Genomic DNA, 23872 nt, shown 5'->3' with positions numbered 1-23872 from the left:
GAATCGACCTAAAGCCAGATCGTGACATTGGCCGCTCTTCTCTCTGAAACGGTTGTACTTATCGTCTGCAAAGCTATGTCTCGTGCTGCGGTATGTGGAGACACTAAAAGCACCATGGTGGAACACAGATGAAGCTTCTAAGTTGATGTAATAGCCAGTAAGAAGTAGTACAACTCAGGTTTTAGGTATCGATTATTGACTTTTTAGCTGGCTTTGGTGCCTTGGACATGAGCTAGGACCTTAAGATTCTGCATGAAAGGAGGACTAGCAGCCGAGCTGCACGGGAGGATGTGAAAAGTTTTCATATGTAGTAAAAACCTGAGAAATCCGTCCATTTTCGTCATTTGTTATCGAATCGACTTAAAGCCGGATCGTCACATTGGCCGCTCTTTCCTCTGAAACGGTTGTACTTATCGTCTGCAAAGCTATGTCGCGTGCTGTTGTATGTGGTGACACTAAAAGCACCATAGTAGAACACAGATGAAGCTTCTAAGTTGATGTTATAGCTAGTAAGAAGTAGTACAATTTAAATTTTATATATCAATTGTTGACTTTTTAGCTGGTTTTGGTGTCTTGGAAATGAGCTAGGACCTTAAGAATCTGCAGGAAAGGAGGACTTGCAGCCGAGTTGCACGGGAGAATGTGAAAAGTGTTCATATGTAGTAAAAACCTGAGTAACCCGTCCGTTTTCGTCATTTCTTATCGAATCGACTTAAAGCCAGATCGTCACATTGGCAGCTCTTCTCTCTGAAACGGTTGTACTTATCGTCTGAAAGCTATGTCGCGTGCTGAGGTTTGCGGAGACACTAAAAGCACCATTGTAGCACACAGATGAAGCTTCTAATTTGATGTAATAGCCAGTAAGAAGTAGTATAATTCAAGTTTTACTTATCGATTATTGACTTTTTAGCTGGCTGTGGTGCCTTGGACATGAGGTAGGACCTTAAGATTCTGCATGAAAGGAGGACTAGCAGCCGAGTTGAACGGGAGAATGTGAAAAGTGTTCATATGTCGTAAAAACCTGAGACATACGTCTGTTTTCGTCAGTTGTTATCGAATCGACTTAAAGCCAGATCGTCACTTTTGCCGCTCTTCTCTCTGAAACGGTTGTACTTATCGTCTGCAAAGCTATGTCGTGTGCTGCGGTATGCGGAGACACTAAAAATACCATAGTAGAACACAGATGAAGCTTCTAAGTTGATGTAATAGCCAGTAAGAAGTAGTACAATTCAAGTTTTAGGCATCGATTATTGACTTTTAGCTGGCTTTGGTGCCTTGGACATGGGCTAGGACCTTAAGATTCTGTATGAAAGGAGGACTAGCAGCCGAGTTGTACGGGAGAATGTGAAAGGTGTTCATATGTAGTAAAAACCTGAGAAATCCGTCCGTTTTCTTCATTTGTTATCGAATCGACTTAAAGCCAGATCGTCACATTGGCCGCTCTTCTCTCTGAAACGGTTGTACTTATAGTCTGCAAAGCTATGTCGCGTGCTGCGGTATGCAGAGACACTAAAAGCACCATAGTAGAACACAGATGAAGCTTCTAAGTTGATGTAATAGCCAGTAAGATGTAGTACAATTCAAGTTTTAGGTATCGATTATTGACTTTGTAGCTGGCTTTGGTGACTTGGACATGAGCTAGGACCTTAAGATTCTGCATGAAAGAAGGACTAGCAGCCGAGTTGTACGGGAGAATGTGAAAAGTGTTCGTATGTTGTAAAAACCTGAGAAATACGTACGTTTTCGTCATTGGTTATCGATTCGTCTTAATGCCAGATCGTCACATTGGCTGCTCTTCTCTCTGAAACGGTTGTACTTATCGTCTGCAAAGCTATGTCACGTGCTGCGGTATGCGAAGACACTAAAAGCACCATAGTAGAACACAGATGAAGCTTCTAATTTGATGTAATAGCCAGTAAGAAGTAGTACAATTCTAGTTTTAGGTATCGATTATTGACTTTTTAGCTGGCTGTGGTGCCTTGGACATGAGCTACGACCTTACGATTCTGCATGAAAGGAGGACTAGCCGCCGAGTTGCACCGGAGAATGTGAAAAGTGTTCATATGTAGTAAAAACCTGAGAAATACGTCTGTTTTCGTCAGTTGTTATCGAATCGACTTAAAGACAGATCGTCACATTTGCCGCTCGTCTCTCTGAAACGGTTGTACTTATAGTCTGCAAAGATATGTCGCGTGCTGCGGTATGCAGAGACACTAAAAGCACCATAGTAGAACACAGATGAAGCTTCTAAGTTGATGTAATAGCCAGTAAGAAGTGGTACAATTCAAATTTTAGGTATCGATTATTGACTTTTTAGCCGGCTTTGGAGCCTTGGACGTGAGCTAGGACCTTACGAATCTGCATGAGAGGAGGACTAGAAGAAACGTTGCACGGGAGAATGTGAAATGTGTTAATATGTAGTATTAACCTGAGAAATCCGTCCGTTTTCGTCTTTTGTTATCGAATCGACTTAAAGCCAGATCGTCACATTGTCCGCCCTTCTCTCTGAAACGGTTGTACTTATCGTCTGCAAAGCTATGTCGTGTGCTGCGGTATGCGGAGACACTAAAAATACCATAGTAGAACACGGATGAAGCTTCTAAGTTGATGTAATAGCCAGTAAGAAGTAGTACAATTCAAGTTTTAGGCATCGATTATTGACTTTTAGCTGGCTTTGGTGCCTTGGACATGGGCTAGGACCTTAAGATTCTGTATGAAAGGAGGACTAGCAGCCGAGTTGCACGGGAGAATGTGAAAGGTGTTCATATGTAGTAAAAACCTGAGAAATCCGTCCGTTTTCGTCATTTGTTATCCAATCGACTTAAAGCCAGATCGTCACATTGGCCGCTCTTCTCTCTGAAACGGTTGTACTTATCGTCTGCAAAGCTATGTCGCGTGCTGCGGTATGTGGAGACACTAAAAGCACCATAGTAGAACACAGATGAAGCTTCTAAGTTGATGTAATAGCTAGTAAGAAGTAGTACAATTTAAATTTTATATATCGATTATTGACTTTTTAGCTGGCTTTGTTGCGTTGGACATGAGCTAGGACCTTAAGAATCTGCATGAAAGGAGGACTTGCAGCCAAGTTGCACGGGAGAATGTGAAAAGTGTTCATATGTAGTAAAAACCTGAGAAACCCGTCCGTTTTCGTCATTTGTTATCGAATCGACTTAAAGCTAGATCGTCACATTGGCAGCTCTTCTCTCTGAGACGGTTGTACTTATCGTCTGAAAGCTATGTCGCGTGCTGCGGTTTGCGGAGACAATAAAAGCACCATTGTAGAACACAGATGAAGCTTCTAATTTGATGTAATAGCCAGTAAGAAGTAGTACAATTCAAGTTTTACTTATCGATTATTGACTTTGTAGCTGGCTGTGGTGCCTTGGACATTAGCTAGGACCTTAAGATTCTGCATGAAAGAAGGACTAGCAGCCGAGTTGTACGGGAGAATGTGAAAAGTGTTCGTATGTAGTAAAAACCTGAGAAATCCGTACGTTTTCGTCATTGGTTATCGAATCGTCTTAAAGCCAGATCGTCACATTGGCCGCTCTTCTCTCTGAAACGGTTGTACTTATCGTCTGCAAAGCTATGTCGCGTGCTGCTGTATGCGGAGACACTAAAAGCACCATAGTAGAACACAGATGAAGCTTCTAATTTGATGTAATAGCCAGTAAGAAGTAGTACAATTCCAGTTTTAGGTATCGACTATTGACTTTTTAGCTGGCTTTGGTGCCTTGGACATGAGCTACGACCTTACGATTCTGCATGAAAGGAGGACTAGCAGCCGAGTTGCACGGGAGAGTGTGAAAAGTGTTCATATGTAGTAAAAACCTGAGAAATACGTCTTTTTTCGTCAGTTGTTATCGAATCGACTTAAAGACACATCGTCACATTTGCCGCTCTTCTCTCTGAAACGGTTGAACTTATAGTCTGCAAAGCTATGTCGCGTGCTGCGGTATGCAGAGCCAGTAAAAGCACCATAGTAGAACACAGATGAAGCTTCTAAGTTGATGTAATAGCCAGTAAGATGTAGTACAATTCAAGTTTTAGGTATCGATTATTGACTTTGTAGCTGGCTTTGGTGCCTTGGACATGAGCTAGGACCTTAAGATTCTGCATGTAAGGGGGAGTAGCAGCCTAGTTGCACGGGAGAATGTGAAAAGAGTTCATATGTAGTAAAACCCTGAGAAATACGTCCGTTTTCGTCATTTGTTATCGATTCGACTTAAAGCCAGATCGTCACATGGGCCGCTCTTCTCTCTGAAACGGTTGTACTTATAGTCTGCAAAGCTATGTCGCGTGTTGCGGTATGCGGAGACACTAATAGCACCACAGTAGAACACAGATGAAGCTTCTAAGTTGATGTAATAGCCAGTAAGAAGTAGTAAAATTCAAGTTTTAGGTATCGATTATTGACTTTTTATCTGGCTTTGGTGCCTTGCACATGAGCTAGGACCTTAAGATTCTGCATGAAAAGAGGACTAGCAGCCGAGTTGCACGGGAGAATGTGAAAAGTGTTCATATGTAGTAAAAACCTGAGAAATCCGTCCGTTTTCGTCGTTTGTTATCGAATCGACTTAAAGCCTGATCGTCACATTGGGCGCTTTTCTCTCTGAAACGGTTGCACTTATCGTCTGCAAAGCTATTTCGCGTGCTGCAGTATGCGGAGACACTAAAAGCAGCATAGTAGAACACAGATGAAGCTTCTAAGTTGATGTAATAGCTAGTAAGAAGTAGTACAATTGAAATTTTAGATATCGATTATTGACATTTTAGCTGGCTTTGGTGCCTTGGACATGAGCTAGGACTTTAAGATTCTGCATGAAAGGAGGACTAGCAGCCGAATTGCACGGGAGAATGTGAAAAGTGTTCATATGTAGTAAAAACCCGAGAAATCCGTACGTTTTCGTCATTGGTTATCGAATCGTCTTAAAGCCAGATCGTCACATTGTCCGCTCTTCTCTCTGAATCGGTTGTACTTATCGTCTGCAAAGCTATGTCGCGTGTTGCGGTATTCGGGGACACTAAAAGCACCATAGTAGAACACAGATGACGCTTCTAAGTTAAAGTAATAGCCAGTAAGAGGTAGTACAACTCAAGTTTTAGGTATCGATTATTGACTTTTTAGCTCGCTTTGGTGCCTTGGACATGAGCTAGGACCTTAAGATTCTGCATGAAAGGAGGACTAGCAGCCGAGCTGCACGGGAGGATGTGAAAAGTTTTCATATGTAGTAAAAACCTGAGAATTCCGTCCATTTTCGTCATTTGTTATCGAATCGACTTAAAGCTGGAACGTCACATTGGCCGCTCTTTTCTCTGAAACGGTTGTACTTATCGTCTGCAAAGCTATGTCGCGTGCTGCGGTATGCGGAGACACTAAAATAACCATAGTAGAACACAGATGAAGCTTCTAAGTTGATGTAATAGCCAGTAAGAAGTAGTACAATTCAATATTTGGGCATCGATTATTGACTTTTAGCTGGCTTTGGTGCCTTGGACATGAGCTAGGACCTTAAGATTCTGCATGAAAGGAGGACTACCAGCCGACTTGCAGGGGAGAATGTGGAAAGTGTTCATATGTAGTAAAACCCTGAGAAATACTTCCGTTTTCGTCATTTGTTATCGAATCGACTTAAAGCCACATCGTGACATTGGCCACTCTTCTCTCTGAAACTGTTGTACTTATCGTCTGCTAAGCTATGTCGCGTGCTGCGGTATGCAGAGCCGGTAAAAGCACCATAGTAGAACACAGATGAAGCTTCTAAGTTGATGTAATAGCCAGTAAGAAGTAGTACAATTCAAGTTTTACTTATCGATTATTGACTTTTTAGCTGGCTGTGGTGCCTTGGACATTAGCTAGGACCTTAAGATTCTGCATGAAAGAAGGACTAGCAGCCGAGTTGTACGGGAGAATGTGAAAAGTGTTCGTATGTAGTAAAAACCTGAGAAATCCGTACGTTTTCGTCATTGGTTATCGAATCGTCTTAAAGCCAGATCGTCACATTGGCCGCTCTTCTCTCTGAAACGGTTGTACTTATCGTCTGCAAAGCTATGTCGCGTGCTGCTGTATGCGGAGACACTAAAAGCACCATAGTAGAACACAGATGAAGCTTCTAATTTGATGTAATAGCCAGTAAGAAGTAGTACAATTCCAGTTTTAGGTATCGACTATTGACTTTTTAGCTGGCTTTGGTGCCTTGGACATGAGCTACGACCTTACGATTCTGCATGAAAGGAGGACTAGCAGCCGAGTTGCACGGGAGAGTGTGAAAAGTGTTCATATGTAGTAAAAACCTGAGAAATACGTCTTTTTTCGTCAGTTGTTATCGAATCGACTTAAAGACACATCGTCACATTTGCCGCTCTTCTCTCTGAAACGGTTGAACTTATAGTCTGCAAAGCTATGTCGCGTGCTGCGGTATGCAGAGCCAGTAAAAGCACCATAGTAGAACACAGATGAAGCTTCTAAGTTGATGTAATAGCCAGTAAGATGTAGTACAATTCAAGTTTTAGGTATCGATTATTGACTTTGTAGCTGGCTTTGGTGCCTTGGACATGAGCTAGGACCTTAAGATTCTGCATGTAAGGGGGAGTAGCAGCCTAGTTGCACGGGAGAATGTGAAAAGAGTTCATATGTAGTAAAACCCTGAGAAATACGTCCGTTTTCGTCATTTGTTATCGATTCGACTTAAAGCCAGATCGTCACATGGGCCGCTCTTCTCTCTGAAACGGTTGTACTTATAGTCTGCAAAGCTATGTCGCGTGTTGCGGTATGCGGAGACACTAATAGCACCACAGTAGAACACAGATGAAGCTTCTAAGTTGATGTAATAGCCAGTAAGAAGTAGTAAAATTCAAGTTTTAGGTATCGATTATTGACTTTTTATCTGGCTTTGGTGCCTTGCACATGAGCTAGGACCTTAAGATTCTGCATGAAAAGAGGACTAGCAGCCGAGTTGCACGGGAGAATGTGAAAAGTGTTCATATGTAGTAAAAACCTGAGAAATCCGTCCGTTTTCGTCGTTTGTTATCGAATCGACTTAAAGCCTGATCGTCACATTGGGCGCTTTTCTCTCTGAAACGGTTGCACTTATCGTCTGCAAAGCTATTTCGCGTGCTGCAGTATGCGGAGACACTAAAAGCAGCATAGTAGAACACAGATGAAGCTTCTAAGTTGATGTAATAGCTAGTAAGAAGTAGTACAATTGAAATTTTAGATATCGATTATTGACATTTTAGCTGGCTTTGGTGCCTTGGACATGAGCTAGGACTTTAAGATTCTGCATGAAAGGAGGACTAGCAGCCGAATTGCACGGGAGAATGTGAAAAGTGTTCATATGTAGTAAAAACCCGAGAAATCCGTACGTTTTCGTCATTGGTTATCGAATCGTCTTAAAGCCAGATCGTCACATTGTCCGCTCTTCTCTCTGAATCGGTTGTACTTATCGTCTGCAAAGCTATGTCGCGTGTTGCGGTATTCGGGGACACTAAAAGCACCATAGTAGAACACAGATGACGCTTCTAAGTTAAAGTAATAGCCAGTAAGAGGTAGTACAACTCAAGTTTTAGGTATCGATTATTGACTTTTTAGCTCGCTTTGGTGCCTTGGACATGAGCTAGGACCTTAAGATTCTGCATGAAAGGAGGACTAGCAGCCGAGCTGCACGGGAGGATGTGAAAAGTTTTCATATGTAGTAAAAACCTGAGAATTCCGTCCATTTTCGTCATTTGTTATCGAATCGACTTAAAGCTGGAACGTCACATTGGCCGCTCTTTTCTCTGAAACGGTTGTACTTATCGTCTGCAAAGCTATGTCGCGTGCTGCGGTATGCGGAGACACTAAAATAACCATAGTAGAACACAGATGAAGCTTCTAAGTTGATGTAATAGCCAGTAAGAAGTAGTACAATTCAATATTTGGGCATCGATTATTGACTTTTAGCTGGCTTTGGTGCCTTGGACATGAGCTAGGACCTTAAGATTCTGCATGAAAGGAGGACTACCAGCCGACTTGCAGGGGAGAATGTGGAAAGTGTTCATATGTAGTAAAACCCTGAGAAATACTTCCGTTTTCGTCATTTGTTATCGAATCGACTTAAAGCCACATCGTGACATTGGCCACTCTTCTCTCTAAAACTGTTGTACTTATCGTCTGCTAAGCTATGTCGCGTACTGCGGTGTGTGGAGACACTAAAAGCACCATGGTAGAACACAGATGAAACTTCTAAGTTGATGTAATAGCTAGTACGAAGTAGTACAATTGAAATTTTAGATATCGATTATTGACTTTTTAGCTGGCTTTGGTGCCTTGGACATGAGCTAGGACCCTAAGATTCTGCATGAAAGGAGGACTAGTAGCCGAGTTGCACGGGAGAATGTGAAAAGTGTTCATATGTAGTAAAAACCCGAGAAATCAGTACGTTTTCGTCATTGGTTATCGTATGGTCTTAAAGCCAGATCGTCACATTGGCCGCTCTTCTCCCTGAAACGGTTGTACTTATCGTCTGCAAAGCTATGTCGCGTGCTGCGGTATGTGGAGACACCAAAATCACCATAGTAGGACACAGATGAAGCTTCTTAGTTGAGGTAATAGCCAGTAAGAAGTAGTACAATTCAAGTTTTAGTTATCGATTATTGACTTTTTTGCTGGCTTTAGTGCCTTGGACATGAGCTAGGACCCTAAGAATCTGCATGAGAAGGAGACTAGCAGAAACGTTGCATGGGAGAATGTGAAAAGTGCTCATATGTAGTATTAACCTGAGAGATCCGTCCGTTTTCGTCTTTTGTTATCGAATCGACTTAAAGCCAGATCTTCACATTGTCCGCTCTTCTCTCTGAAACGGTTGTACTTATCGTCTGAAAGCTATGTCGCGTGCTGCGGTATGCGGAGACACTAAAAGCAACATAGTAGAACACAGATGAAGCTTCTAAGATGATGTAATAGCTAGTAAGAATAAGTACAATACCAGTTTTACGTATCGATTATTGACTTTTTGGCTGGCTTTGGTGCCTTGGACATGAGCTAGGACCTTAACATTCTGCATTAAAGGAGGAGTAGCAGCCGAGTTGCACGGGAGAATGTGAAAAGTGTTCATATGTATTAAACCCTGAGAAATACGTCCGTTTTCGTCATTGCTTATCGAATTGACTTAAAGCCGGATCGTCACATTGGCCGCTCTTCTTTCTGAAACGGTTGTACTTATAGTCTGCAAAGCTATGTGAAATGCTGCGGTATGCGGAGACACTAAAAGCACCATAGTAGAACACAGATGAAGCTTCTAAGTTGATGTAATAGCCAGTAAGAAGTGGTACAATTCAAATTTTAGGTATCGATTATTGACTTTTTAGCCGGCTTTGGAGCCTTGGACGTGAGCTAGGACCTTACGAATCTGCATGAGAGGAGGACTAGAAGAAACGTTGCACGGGAGAATGTGAAATGTGTTAATATGTAGTATTAACCTGAGAAATCCGTCCGTTTTCGTCTTTTGTTATCGAATCGACTTAAAGCCAGATCGTCACATTGTCCGCCCTTCTCTCTGAAACGGTTGTACTTATCGTCTGCAAAGCTATGTCGTGTGCTGCGGTATGCGGAGACACTAAAAATACCATAGTAGAACACGGATGAAGCTTCTAAGTTGATGTAATAGCCAGTAAGAAGTAGTACAATTCAAGTTTTAGGCATCGATTATTGACTTTTAGCTGGCTTTGGTGCCTTGGACATGGGCTAGGACCTTAAGATTCTGTATGAAAGGAGGACTAGCAGCCGAGTTGCACGGGAGAATGTGAAAGGTGTTCATATGTAGTAAAAACCTGAGAAATCCGTCCGTTTTCGTCATTTGTTATCCAATCGACTTAAAGCCAGATCGTCACATTGGCCGCTCTTCTCTCTGAAACGGTTGTACTTATCGTCTGCAAAGCTATGTCGCGTGCTGCGGTATGTGGAGACACTAAAAGCACCATAGTAGAACACAGATGAAGCTTCTAAGTTGATGTAATAGCTAGTAAGAAGTAGTACAATTTAAATTTTATATATCGATTATTGACTTTTTAGCTGGCTTTGTTGCGTTGGACATGAGCTAGGACCTTAAGAATCTGCATGAAAGGAGGACTTGCAGCCAAGTTGCACGGGAGAATGTGAAAAGTGTTCATATGTAGTAAAAACCTGAGAAACCCGTCCGTTTTCGTCATTTGTTATCGAATCGACTTAAAGCTAGATCGTCACATTGGCAGCTCTTCTCTCTGAAACGGTTGTACTTATCGTCTGAAAGCTATGTCGCGTGCTGCGGTTTGCGGAGACAATAAAAGCACCATTGTAGAACACAGATGAAGCTTCTAATTTGATGTAATAGCCAGTAAGAAGTAGTACAATTCAAGTTTTACTTATCGATTATTGACTTTTTAGCTGGCTGTGGTGCCTTGGACATTAGCTAGGACCTTAAGATTCTGCATGAAAGAAGGACTAGCAGCCGAGTTGTACGGGAGAATGTGAAAAGTGTTCGTATGTAGTAAAAACCTGAGAAATCCGTACGTTTTCGTCATTGGTTATCGAATCGTCTTAAAGCCAGATCGTCACATTGGCCGCTCTTCTCTCTGAAACGGTTGTACTTATCGTCTGCAAAGCTATGTCGCGTGCTGCTGTATGCGGAGACACTAAAAGCACCATAGTAGAACACAGATGAAGCTTCTAATTTGATGTAATAGCCAGTAAGAAGAAGTACAATTCCAGTTTTAGGTATCGACTATTGACTTTTTAGCTGGCTTTGATGCCTTGGACATGAGCTACGACCTTACGATTCTGCATGAAAGGAGGACTAGCAGCCGAGTTGCACGGGAGAGTGTGAAAAGTGTTCATATGTAGTAAAAACCTGAGAAATACGTCTTTTTTCGTCAGTTGTTATCGAATCGACTTAAAGACACATCGTCACATTTGCCGCTCTTCTCTCTGAAACGGTTGAACTTATAGTCTGCAAAGCTATGTCGCGTGCTGCGGTATGCAGAGCCAGTAAAAGCACCATAGTAGAACACAGATGAAGCTTCTAAGTTGATGTAATAGCCAGTAAGATGTAGTACAATTCAAGTTTTAGGTATCGATTATTGACTTTGTAGCTGGCTTTGGTGCCTTGGACATGAGCTAGGACCTTAAGATTCTGCATGTAAGGGGGAGTAGCAGCCTAGTTGCACGGGAGAATGTGAAAAGAGTTCATATGTAGTAAAACCCTGAGAAATACGTCCGTTTTCGTCATTTGTTATCGATTCGACTTAAAGCCAGATCGTCACATGGGCCGCTCTTCTCTCTGAAACGGTTGTACTTATAGTCTGCAAAGCTATGTCGCGTGTTGCGGTATGCGGAGACACTAATAGCACCACAGTAGAACACAGATGAAGCTTCTAAGTTGATGTAATAGCCAGTAAGAAGTAGTAAAATTCAAGTTTTAGGTATCGATTATTGACTTTTTATCTGGCTTTGGTGCCTTGCACATGAGCTAGGACCTTAAGATTCTGCATGAAAAGAGGACTAGCAGCCGAGTTGCACGGGAGAATGTGAAAAGTGTTCATATGTAGTAAAAACCTGAGAAATCCGTCCGTTTTCGTCGTTTGTTATCGAATCGACTTAAAGCCTGATCGTCACATTGGGCGCTTTTCTCTCTGAAACGGTTGCACTTATCGTCTGCAAAGCTATTTCGCGTGCTGCAGTATGCGGAGACACTAAAAGCAGCATAGTAGAACACAGATGAAGCTTCTAAGTTGATGTAATAGCTAGTAAGAAGTAGTACAATTGAAATTTTAGATATCGATTATTGACATTTTAGCTGGCTTTGGTGCCTTGGACATGAGCTAGGACTTTAAGATTCTGCATGAAAGGAGGACTAGCAGCCGAATTGCACGGGAGAATGTGAAAAGTGTTCATATGTAGTAAAAACCCGAGAAATCCGTACGTTTTCGTCATTGGTTATCGAATCGTCTTAAAGCCAGATCGTCACATTGTCCGCTCTTCTCTCTGAATCGGTTGTACTTATCGTCTGCAAAGCTATGTCGCGTGTTGCGGTATTCGGGGACACTAAAAGCACCATAGTAGAACACAGATGACGCTTTTAAGTTAAAGTAATAGCCAGTAAGAGGTAGTACAACTCAAGTTTTAGGTATCGATTATTGACTTTTTAGCTCGCTTTGGTGCCTTGGACATGAGCTAGGACCTTAAGATTCTGCATGAAAGGAGGACTAGCAGCCGAGCTGCACGGGAGGATGTGAAAAGTTTTCATATGTAGTAAAAACCTGAGAATTCCGTCCATTTTCGTCATTTGTTATCGAATCGACTTAAAGCTGGAACGTCACATTGGCCGCTCTTTTCTCTGAAACGGTTGTACTTATCGTCTGCAAAGCTATGTCGCGTGCTGCGGTATGCGGAGACACTAAAATAACCATAGTAGAACACAGATGAAGCTTCTAAGTTGATGTAATAGCCAGTAAGAAGTAGTACAATTCAATATTTGGGCATCGATTATTGACTTTTAGCTGGCTTTGGTGCCTTGGACATGAGCTAGGACCTTAAGATTCTGCATGAAAGGAGGACTACCAGCCGACTTGCAGGGGAGAATGTGGAAAGTGTTCATATGTAGTAAAACCCTGAGAAATACTTCCGTTTTCGTCATTTGTTATCGAATCGACTTAAAGCCACATCGTGACATTGGCCACTCTTCTCTCTGAAACGGTTGTACTTATCGTCTGCTAAGCTATGTCGCGTACTGCGGTGTGTGGAGACACTAAAAGCACCATGGTAGAACACAGATGAAACTTCTAAGTTGATGTAATAGCTAGTACGAAGTAGTACAATTGAAATTTTAGATATCGATTATTGACTTTTTAGCTGGCTTTGGTGCCTTGGACATGAGCTAGGACCCTAAGATTCTGCATGAAAGGAGGACTAGTAGCCGAGTTGTACGGGAGAATGTGAAAAGTGTTCATATGTAGTAAAAACCCGAGAAATCAGTACGTTTTCGTCATTGGTTATCGTATGGTCTTAAAGCCAGATCGTCACATTGGCCGCTCTTCTCCCTGAAACGGTTGTACTTATCGTCTGCAAAGCTATGTCGCGTGCTGCGGTATGTGGAGACACCAAAATCACCATAGTAGGACACAGATGAAGCTTCTTAGTTGAGGTAATAGCCAGTAAGAAGTAGTACAATTCAAGTTTTAGTTATCGATTATTGACTTTTTTGCTGGCTTTAGTGCCTTGGACATGAGCTAGGACCCTAAGAATCTGCATGAGAAGGAGACTAGCAGAAACGTTGCATGGGAGAATGTGAAAAGTGCTCATATGTAGTATTAACCTGAGAAATCCGTCCGTTTTCGTCTTTTGTTATCGAATCGACTTAAAGCCAGATCTTCACATTGTCCGCTCTTCTCTCTGAAACGGTTGTACTTATCGTCTGAAAGCTATGTCGCGTGCTGCGGAATGCGGAGACGCTAAAAGCACCATAGTAGAACACAGATGAAGCTTCTAAGATGATGTAATAGCCAGGAAGAAGTAGTACAATTCAAGTTTTAGGTATCGATTATTGACTTTTTAGCTTGCTTTGGTGCCTTGGACATGAGCTAGGACCTTAAGATTCAGCATTAAAGGAGGAGTAGCAGCCGAGTTGCACGGGAGAATGTGAAAAGTGTTCATATGTATTAAACCCTGAGAAATACGTCCGTTTTCGTCATTTCTTATCGAATTGACTTAAAGCCGGATCGTCACATTGGCCGCTCTTCTTTCTGAAACGGTTGTACTTATAGTCTGCAAAGCTATGTCAAATGCTGCGGTATGCGGAGACACTAAAAGCACCATAGTAGAACACAGATGAAGCTTCTAAGTTAAAGTAATAGCCAGTAAGAGGTAGTACAACTCAAGTTTTAGTTATCGATTATTGACTTTTTAGCTGGCTTTGGTGCCTTGGACATGAGCTAGGACCTTAAGATTCTGCATGAAAGGAGGACTAGCAGCCGAGCTGCACGGGAGGATGTGAAAAGTTTTCATATGTAGTAAAAACCTGAGAATTCCGTCCATTTTCGTCATTTGTTACCGAATCGACTTAAAGCCAGATCGTCACATTGGCCGCTCTTCTCTCTGAAACGGTTGTACTTATCGTCTGCAAAGCTATGTCGCGTGCTGCGGTATGCGGAGACACTAAAATAACCATATTAGAACACAGATGAAGCTTCTAAGTTGATGTAATAGCCAGTAAGAAGTAGTACAATTCAAGATTTGGGCATCGATTATTGACTTTTAGCTGGCTTTGGTGCCTTGGACATGAGCTAGGACCTTAAGATTCTGCATGAAAGGTGGACTAGCAGCCGAATTGCAGGGTAGAATGTGAAAAGTGTTCATATGTAGTAAAACCCTGAGAAAGACGTCCGTTTTCGTCATTTGTTATCGAATCGACTTAAAACCAGATCGTCACATTGGCCGCTCTTCTCTCTGAATCGGTTGTACTTATCGTCTGCAAAGCTATGTCGCGTGCTGCGGTATTCGGAGACACTAAAAGCACCATAGTTGAACACAGACGAAGCTTCTAAGTTAAAGTAATAGCCAGTAAGAGGTAGTACAATTCAAGTTTTAGGTATCGATTACTGACTCTTTAGCTGGCTTTGGTGCCTTGGACATGAGCTAGGACCTTAAGATTCCGCATGAATGGAGGACTAGCAGCCGAGTTGAACGGGAGAATGTGAAAAGTGTTCATATGTAGTAAAAACCTGCGAAATCCGTCCGTTTTCGTCATTTGTTATCAAATCGACTTAAAGCCAGTTCGTCACATTGGCCGCACTTCTCTCTGAAACGGTTGTACTTATCGTCTGCAAAGCTATGTCGCGTGCTGCGGTATTCGGAGACACTAAAAGCACCATAGTTGAACACAGATTAAGCTTCTAAGATGATGTAATAGCCAGTAAGAAATAGTACAATTCAAGTTTTAGGTATCGATTATTGACTTTTTGGCTGGCTTTGGTGCCTTGGACATGAGCTAGGACCTTAAGATTCTGCATGAAAGGAGGACTAGCAGCCGAATTGCAGGGGAGAATGTGAAAAGTGTTAATGTGTAGTATTAAACTGAGAAATCCGTACGTTTTCGTCATTTGTTATGGAATTGACTTAAAGCCAGATCGTCACATTGGCCGCTCTTCTCTCTGAAACGGTTGTACTTATAGTCTAAAAAAAGCTATGTCAAATGCTGCGGTATGCGGAGACACTAAAATAACCATAGTAGAACACAGATGAAGCTTCTAAGTTGATGTAATAGCCAGTAAGAAGTAGTACAATTCAAGATTTGGGCATCGATTATTGACTTTTAGCTGGCTTTGGTGCCTTGGACATGAGCTAGGACCTTAAGATTCTGCATGAAAGGAGGACTACAAGCCGACTTGCAGGGGAGAATGTGGAAAGTGTTCATATGTAGTAAAAACCTGAGAAATCCGTCCGTTTTCGTCATTTGTTATCGAATCCACTTAAAGCCACATCGTCACATTGGCCGCTCTTCTCTCTGAATCGGTTGCACTTATCGTCTGCAAAGTTATGTCGCGTGCTGCGGTGTTCGGAGACACTAAAAGCACCTTAGTAGAACACAGATTAAGCTTCTAAGATGATGTAATAGCCAGTAAGAAGTAGTACAATTCAAGTTTTAGGTATCGATTATTGACTTTTTGGCTGGCTTTGGTGCCTTGGACGTGAGCTAGGACCTTAAGATTCTGCATGTAAGAAGGACTAGCAGCCGAGATGCACGGTTGAATGTGAAAAGTATTCATATGTAGTAAAAACCTGAGAAATCCGTTCGTTATCGTCATTTGTTATCGAATCGACTTCAAGCCATATCGTCACATTGGCCGCTCTTCTCTCTGAAACGGTTGTACTGATCGTCTGGAAAGCTATGTCGCGTGCTGCGGTATGTGGAGACACTAAAATCACCATAGTAGGACACAGATGAAGCTTCTTAGTTGATGTAATAGCCAGTAAGAAGTAGTACAATTCAAGTTTTAGGTATCGATTATTGACTTTTTAGCTGGCTTTGGTGCCTTGGACATGAGCTAGGACCTTAATATTCTGCATGAAAGGAGGACTAGCAGCCGAATTGCAGGGGAGAATGTGAAAAGTGTTAACGTGTAGTATTAAACTGAGAAATCCGTACGTTTTCGTCATTTGTTATGGAATTGACTTAAAGCCAGATCGTCACATTGGCCGCTCTTCTCTCTGAATCGGTTGTACTTATCGTCTGCAAAGCTATGTCGCGTGCTGCGGTATTCGGAGACACTAAAAGCACCATAGTAGAACACAGATGAAGCTTCTAAGTTAAAGTAATAGCCAGTAAGAGGTAGTACAATTCAAGTTTTAGGTATCGATTATTGACTTTTTAGCTGGCTTTGGTGCCTTGGACATGAGCTAGGACCTTAAGATTCTGCATGTAAGGAGGACTAGTAGCCGAGTTGCACGGGAGAATGTGAAAAGTGTTCATATGTAGTAAAAACCCGAGAAATCAGTACGTTTTCGTCATTGGTTATCGTATGGTCTTAAAGCCAGATCGTCACATTGGCCGCTCTTCTCCCTGAAACGGTTGTACTTATAGTCTGCAAAGCTATGTCAAATGCTGCGGTATGCGGAGACACTAAAAGCACCATAGTAGAACACAGATGAAGCTTCTAAGTTAAAGTAATAGCCAGTAAGAGGTAGTACAACTCAAGTTTTAGTTATCGATTATTGACTTTTTAGCTGGCTTTGGTGCCTTGGACATGAGCTAGGACCTTAAGATTCTGCATGAAAGGAGGACTAGCAGCCGAGCTGCACGGGAGGATGTGAAAAGTTTTCATATGTAGTAAAAACCTGAGAATTCCGTCCATTTTCGTCATTTGTTACCGAATCGACTTAAAGCCGGATCGTCACATTGGCCGCTCTTCTCTCTGAAACGGTTGTACTTATCGTCTGCAAAGCTATGTCGCGTGCTGCGGTATGCGGAGACACTAAAATAACCATATTAGAACACAGATGAAGCTTCTAAGTTGATGTAATAGCCAGTAAGAAGTAGTACAATTCAAGATTTGGGCATCGATTATTGACTTTTAGCTGGCTTTGGTGCCTTGGACATGAGCTAGGACCTTAAGATTCTGCATGAAAGGTGGACTAGCAGCCGAATTGCAGGGGAGAATGTGAAAAGTGTTCATATGTAGTAAAAACCTGAGAAATCCGTCCGTTTTCGTCATTTGTTATGGAATTGACTTAAAGCCACATCGTCACATTGGCCGCTCTTCTCTCTGAATCGGTTGTACTTATCGTCTTTAAAACTATGTCGCGTGCAGCGGTATGCGGAGAAACTAAAATCACCGTAGTAGAACACAGATGAAGCTTCTAAGTTGATGTAATAGCCAGTAAGAAGTAGTACAATTCAAGTTTTAGGTATCGATTATTGACTTTTTAGCTGGCTTTGGTGCTTTGGACATGAGCTAGGACCTTAAGATTCTGCATTAAAGGAGGACTAGCAGCCGAATTGCAGGGGAGAATGTGAAAAGTGTTAATGTGTAGTATTAAACTGAGAAATCCGTACGTTTTCGTCATTTGTTATGGAATTGACTTAAAGCCAGATCGTCACATTGGCCGCTCTTCTCTCTGAATCGGTTGTACTTATCGTCTGCAAAGCTATGTCGCGTGCTGCGGTATTCGGAGACACTAAATGCACCATAGTAGAACACAGATGAAGCTTCTAAGTTAAAGTAATAGCCAGTAAGAGGTAGTACAATTCAAGTTTTAGGTATCGATTATTGACTTTTTAGCTGGCTTTGGTGCCTTGGACATGAGCTAGGACCTTAACATTCTGCATTAAAGGAGGAGTAGCAGCCGAGTTGCACGGGAGAATGTGAAAAGTGTTCATATGTAGTAAAACCCTAAGAAATACTACCGTTTTCGTCATTTGTTATGGAATTGACTTAAAGCCAGATCGTCACATTGGCCGCTCTTCTCTCTGAATCGGTTGTACTTATCGTCTGCTAAGCTATGTCGGTGCTGCGGTATGTGGAGACACTAAAAGCACCATGGTAGAACACAGATGAAACTTCTAAGTTGATGTAATAGCTAGTACGAAGTAGTACAATTGAAATTTTAGATATCGATTATTGACGTTTTAGCTGGCTTTGGTGCCTTGGACATGAGCTAGGACCTTAAGATTCTGCATGAAACGAGGACTAGTAGCCGAGTTGCACGGGAGAATGTGTAAAGTGTTCATATGTAGTAAAAAACCCGAGAAATCAGTACGTTTTCGTCATTGGTTATCGTATGGTCTTAAAGTCAGATCGTCACATTGGCCGCTCTTCTCCCTGAAACGGTTGTACTTGTCGTCTGCAAAGCTATGTCGCGTGCTGCGGTATGTGGAGACACCAAAATCACCATAGTAGGACACAGATGAAGCTTCTTAGTTGAAGTAATAGCCAGTAAGAAGTAGTACAATTCAAGTTTTAGTTATCGATTATTGACTTTTTTGCTGGCTTTAGTGCCTTGGACATGAGCTAGGACCCTAAGAATCTGCATGAAAAGGAGACTAGCAGAAACGTTGCATGGGAGAATGTGAAAAGTGCTCATATGTAGTATTAACCTGAGAAATCCGTCCGTTTTCGTCTTTTGTTATCGAATCGACTTAAAGCCAGATCTTCACATTGTCCGCTCTTCTCTCTGAAACGGTTGTCCTTATCGTCTGAAAGCTATGTCGCGTGCTGCGGTATGCGGAGACACTAAAAGCACCATAGTAGAACACAGATGAAGCTTCTAAGATGATGTAATAGCTAGTAAGAATTAGTACAATACCAGTTTTAGGTATCGATTATTGACTTTTTGGCTGGCTTTGGTGCCTTGGACATGAGCTAGGACCTTAACATTCTGCATTAAAGGAGGAGTAGCAGCCGAGTTGCACATGAGAATGTGAAAAGTGTTCATATGTATTAAACCCTGAGAAATACGTCCGTTTTCGTCATTTCTTATCGAATTGACTTAAAGCCAGATCGTCACATTGGCCGCTCTTTTCTCTGAAACGGTTGTACTTATAGTCTGCAAAGCTATGTCAAATGCTGCGGTATGCGGAGACACTAAAAGCACCATAGTAGAACACAGATGAAGCTTCTAAGTTAAAGTAATAGCCAGTAAGAGGTAGTACAACTCAAGTTTTAGTTATCGATTATTGACTTTTTAGCTGGCTTTGGTGCCTTGGACATGAGCTAGGACCTTAAGATTCTGCATGAAAGGAGGACTAGCAGCCGAGCTGCACGGGAGGATGTGAAAAGTTTTCATATGTAGTAAAAACCTGAGAATTCCGTCGATTTTCGTCAGTTGTTACCGAATCGACTTAAAGCCGGATCGTCACATTGGCCGCTCTTCTCTCTGAAACGGTTGTACTTATCGTCTGCAAAGCTATGTCGCGTGCTGCGGTATGCGGAGACACTAAAATAACCATATTAGAACACAGATGAAGCTTCTAAGTTGATGTAATAGCCAGTAAGAAGTAGTACAATTCAAGATTTGGGCATCGATTATTGACTTTTAGCTGGCTTTGGTGCCTTGGACATTAGTTGGGACCTAAAGATTCTGCATGAAAGGTGGACTAGCAGCCGAATTGCAGGGGAGAATGTGAAAAGTGTTCATATGTAGTAAAAACCTGAGCAATCCGTCCGTTTTCGTCATTTGTTATGGAATTGACTTAAAGCCACATCGTCACATTGGCCGCTCTTCTCTCTTAATCGGTTGTACTTATCGTCTGCAAAGCTATGTCGCGTGCTGCGGTATTCGGAGACACTAAAAGCACCATAGTTGAACACAGATGAAGCTTCTAAGTTAAAGTAATAGCCAGTAAGAGGTAGTACAATTCAAGTTTTAGGTATCGATTATTGACTTTTTAGCTGGCTTTGGTGCCTTGGACATGAGCTAGGACCTTAAGATTCCGCATGAATGGAGGACTAGCAGCCGAGTTGAACGGGAGAATGTGAAAAGTGTTCATATGTAGTAAAAACCTGAGAAATCCGTCCGTTTTCGTCATTTGTTATCGAATCGACTTAAAGCCAGTTCGTCACATTGGCCGCTCTTCTTTCTGAAACGGTTGTACTTATCGTCTGCAAAGCTATGTCGCGTGCTGCGGTATGTGGTGACACTAAAAGCACCATAGTAGAACACAGACAAAGCTTCTAAGTTGATGTAATAGCCAGTAAGAAGTAGTACAATTCCAGTTTTAGGTATCTATTATTGACTTTTTAGCTGGCTTTGCTTCCTTGGACATGAGCTAGGACCTCAAGGTTCTGCACGAAAGGAGGACTAGCAGCCGAGTTGCACGGGTGAATGTGAAAAGTGTTCATATGTAGTAAAAACCCGAAATATCCGTCCGTTTTCGTCATTTGTTATCCAATCGACTTAAAGCCAGATTGTCACATTGTCCGCCCATCTCTCTGAAACGGTTGTACTTATCGTCTGCAAAGCTATGTCGCGTGCTGCGGTATGCCGAGACACTAGAAATACCATAGTAGAACACGGATGAAGCTTCTACGTTGATGTAATAGCCAGTAAATAGTAGTACAATTCAAGTTTTAATCATCGATTATTGACTTTTAGCTGGCTTTGGTGCCTTGGACATGAGCTAGGACCTTAATATTCTGCATGAAAGGAGGACTAGCAGCCGAGTTGCACGGGAGAATGTGAAAAGTGTGCATATGTAGTAAAAACCAGAGAAATCCGTCCGTTTTCGTCATTTGTTATCGAATCGACTTAAAGCCAGATCGTCACATTGCCCGCTCTTCTCTCCGAAACGGTTGTACTTATCGTCTGAAAGCTATGTCGCGTGCTGCGGAATGCGGAGACGCTAAAAGCACCATAGTAGAACACAGATGAAGCTTCTAAGATGATGTAATAGCCAGGAAGAAGTAGTACAATTCAAGTTTTAGGTATCGATTATTGACTTTTTAGCTTGCTTTGGTGCCTTGGACATGAGCTAGGACCTTAAGATTCAGCATGAAAGGCGGACTTGCAGCCGCGTTGCACGGGAGAATGTGAAAAGAGTTCATATGTAGTAAAAACCTGAGAAACCCGATCGTTATCATCATTTGTTATGGAATTGACTTAAAGCCAGATTGAAACTTCCTGACAGATTAAAACTGTGTGCCCGACCGAGACTCGAACTCGGGACCTTTTCCTTTCGCGGGCAAGTGCTCTACCAACTGAGCTACCGAAGCACGACTCACGTCCGGTACTCACAACTTTACTTCTGCCAGTATCCGTCTCCTACCTTGCAAACTTTACAGAAGCTCTTCTGCGAACCTTGCAGAACTAGCACTCCTGAAAGAAAGGATATTGCGGAGACATGGCTTAGCCACAGCCTGGGGGATGTTTCCAGAATGAGATTTTCACTCTGCAGCGGAGTGTGCGCTGATATGAAACTTCCTGACAGATTAAAACTGTGTGCCCGACCGAGACTCGAACTCGGGACCTTTACCTTTCGTGGGCAAGTGCTCTACCAACTGAGCTACCGAAGCACGACTCACGTCCGGTACTCACAGCCTTACTTCTGCCAGTATCCGTCTCCTACCTTCCAAACTTTACAGAAGCTCTTCTGCGAACCTTGCAGAACTAGCACTCCTGAAAGAAAGGATATTGCAGAGACATGGCTTAGCCCCAGCCTGGGGGATGTTTCCAGAATGAGATTTTCACTCTGCAGCGGAGTGTGCGCTGATATGAAACTTCCTGACAGATTAAAACTGTGTGCCCGACCGAGACTCGAACTCGGGACCTTTGCCTTTCGCGGGCAAGTGCTCTACCAACTGAGCTACCGAAGCACGACTCACGTCCGGTACTCACAACTTTACTTCTGCCAGTATCCGTCTCCTACCTTGCAAACTTTACAGAAGCTCTTCTGCGAACCTTGCAGAACTAGCACTCCTGAAAGAAAGGATATTGCGGAGACATGGCTTAGCCACAGCCTGGGGGATGTTTCCAGAATGAGATTTTCACTCTGCAGCGGAGTGTGCGCTGATATGAAACTTCCTGACAGATTAAAACTGTGTGCCCGACCGAGACTCGAACTCGGGACCTTTACCTTTCGTGGGCAAGTGCTCTACCAACTGAGCTACCGAAGCACGACTCACGTCCGGTACTCACAGCTTTACTTCTGCCAGTATCCGTCTCCTACCTTCCAAACTTTACAGAAGCTCTTCTGCGATCCTTGCAGAACTAGCACTCCTGAAAGAAAGGATATTGCGGAGACATGGCTTAGCCACAGCCTGGGGGATGTTTCCAGAATGAGATTTTCACTCTGCAGCGGAGTGTGCGCTGATATGAAACTTCCTGACAGATTAAAACTGTGTGCCCGACCGAGACTCGAACTCGGGACCTTTGCCTTTCGCGGGCAAGTGCTCTACCAAGTGAGCTACCGTAGCACGACTCACGTCCGGTACTCACAGCTTTACTTCTGCCAGTATCCGTCTCCTACCTTCCAAACTTTACAGAAGCTCTTCTGCGAACCTTGCAGAACTAGCACTCCTGAAAGAAAGGATATTGCGGAGACATGGCTTAGCCACAGCCTGGGGGATGTTTCCAGAATGAGATTTTCACTCTGCAGCGGAGTGTGCGCTGATATGAAACTTCCTGACAGATTAAAACTGTGTGCCTGACCGAGACTCGAACTCGGGACCTTTGCCTTTCGCGGGCAAGTGCTCTACCAACTGAGCTACCGAAGCACGACTCACGTCCGGTACTCACAGCTTTACTTCTGCCAGTATCCGTCTCCTACCTTCCAAACTTTACAGAAGCTCTTCTGCGAACCTTGCAGAACTAGCACTCCTGAAAGAAAGGATATTGCGGAGACATGGCTTAGCCACAGCCTGGGGGATGTTTCCAGAATGAGATTTTCACTCTGCAGCGGAGTGTGCGCTGATATGAAACTTCCTGACAGATTAAAACTGTGTGCCCGACCGAGACTCGAACTCGGCACCTTTGCCTTTCGCGGGCAAGTGCTCTACCAACTGAGCTACCGAAGCACGACTCACGTCCGGTACTCACAGCTTTACTTCTGCCAGTATCCGTCTCCTACCTTCCAAACTTTACAGAAGCTCTTCTGCGAACCTTGCAGAACTAGCACTCCTGAAAGAAAGGATATTGCGGAGACATGGCTTAGCCACAGCCTGGGGGATGTTTCCAGAATGAGATTTTCACTCTGCAGCGGAGTGTGCGCTGATATGAAACTTCCTGACAGATTAAAACTGTGTGCCCGACCGAGACTCGAACTCGGGACCTTTACCTTTCGTGGGCAAGTGCTCTACCAACTGAGCTACCGAAGAACGACTCACGTCCGGTACTCACAGCTTTACTTCTGCCAGTATCCGTCTCCTACCTTCCAAACTTTACAGAAGCTCTTCTGCGATCCTTGCAGAACTAGCACTCCTGAAAGAAAGGATATTGCGGAGACATGGCTTAGCCACAGCCTGGGGGATGTTTCCAGAATGAGATTTTCACTCTGCAGCGGAGTGTGCGCTGATATGAAACTTCCTGACAGATTAAAACTGTGTGCCCGACCGAGACTCGAACTCGGGACCTTTGCCTTTCACGGGCAAGTGCTCTACCAACTGAGCTACCGAAGCACGACTCACGTCCGGTACTCACAGCTTTACTTCTGCCAGTATCCGTCTCCTACCTTCCAAACTTTACAGAAGCTCTTCTGCGAACCTTGCAGAACTAGCACTCCTGAAAGAAAGGATATTGCGGAGACATGGCTTAGCCACAGCCTGGGGGATGTTTCCAGAATGAGATTTTCACTCTGCAGCGGAGTGTGCGCTGATATGAAACTTCCTGACAGATTAAAACTGTGTGCCCGACCGAGACTCGAACTCG

At 43.0% G+C, this 23872-nt stretch overlaps 1 non-coding gene across 1 annotated transcript; it reads right to left on the bottom strand.

Moving 5' to 3' along the window:
- Positions 1-23548: 23548 nt before the first annotated feature.
- Positions 23549-23623, bottom strand: Trnas-uga (transfer RNA serine (anticodon UGA)). Its single transcript has one exon. It is a non-coding gene; the product is annotated as a tRNA-Ser (tRNA).
- Positions 23624-23872: the final 249 nt, after the last annotated feature.

Source organism: Schistocerca gregaria, unplaced genomic scaffold (assembly GCF_023897955.1).
Source record: "Schistocerca gregaria isolate iqSchGreg1 unplaced genomic scaffold, iqSchGreg1.2 ptg000167l, whole genome shotgun sequence".
Lineage (NCBI taxonomy): Eukaryota > Metazoa > Arthropoda > Insecta > Orthoptera > Acrididae > Schistocerca > Schistocerca gregaria.
The sequence above is the reverse complement of the archived record's forward strand: the minus strand, read 5'-3'. Positions and strand labels throughout refer to the sequence as shown.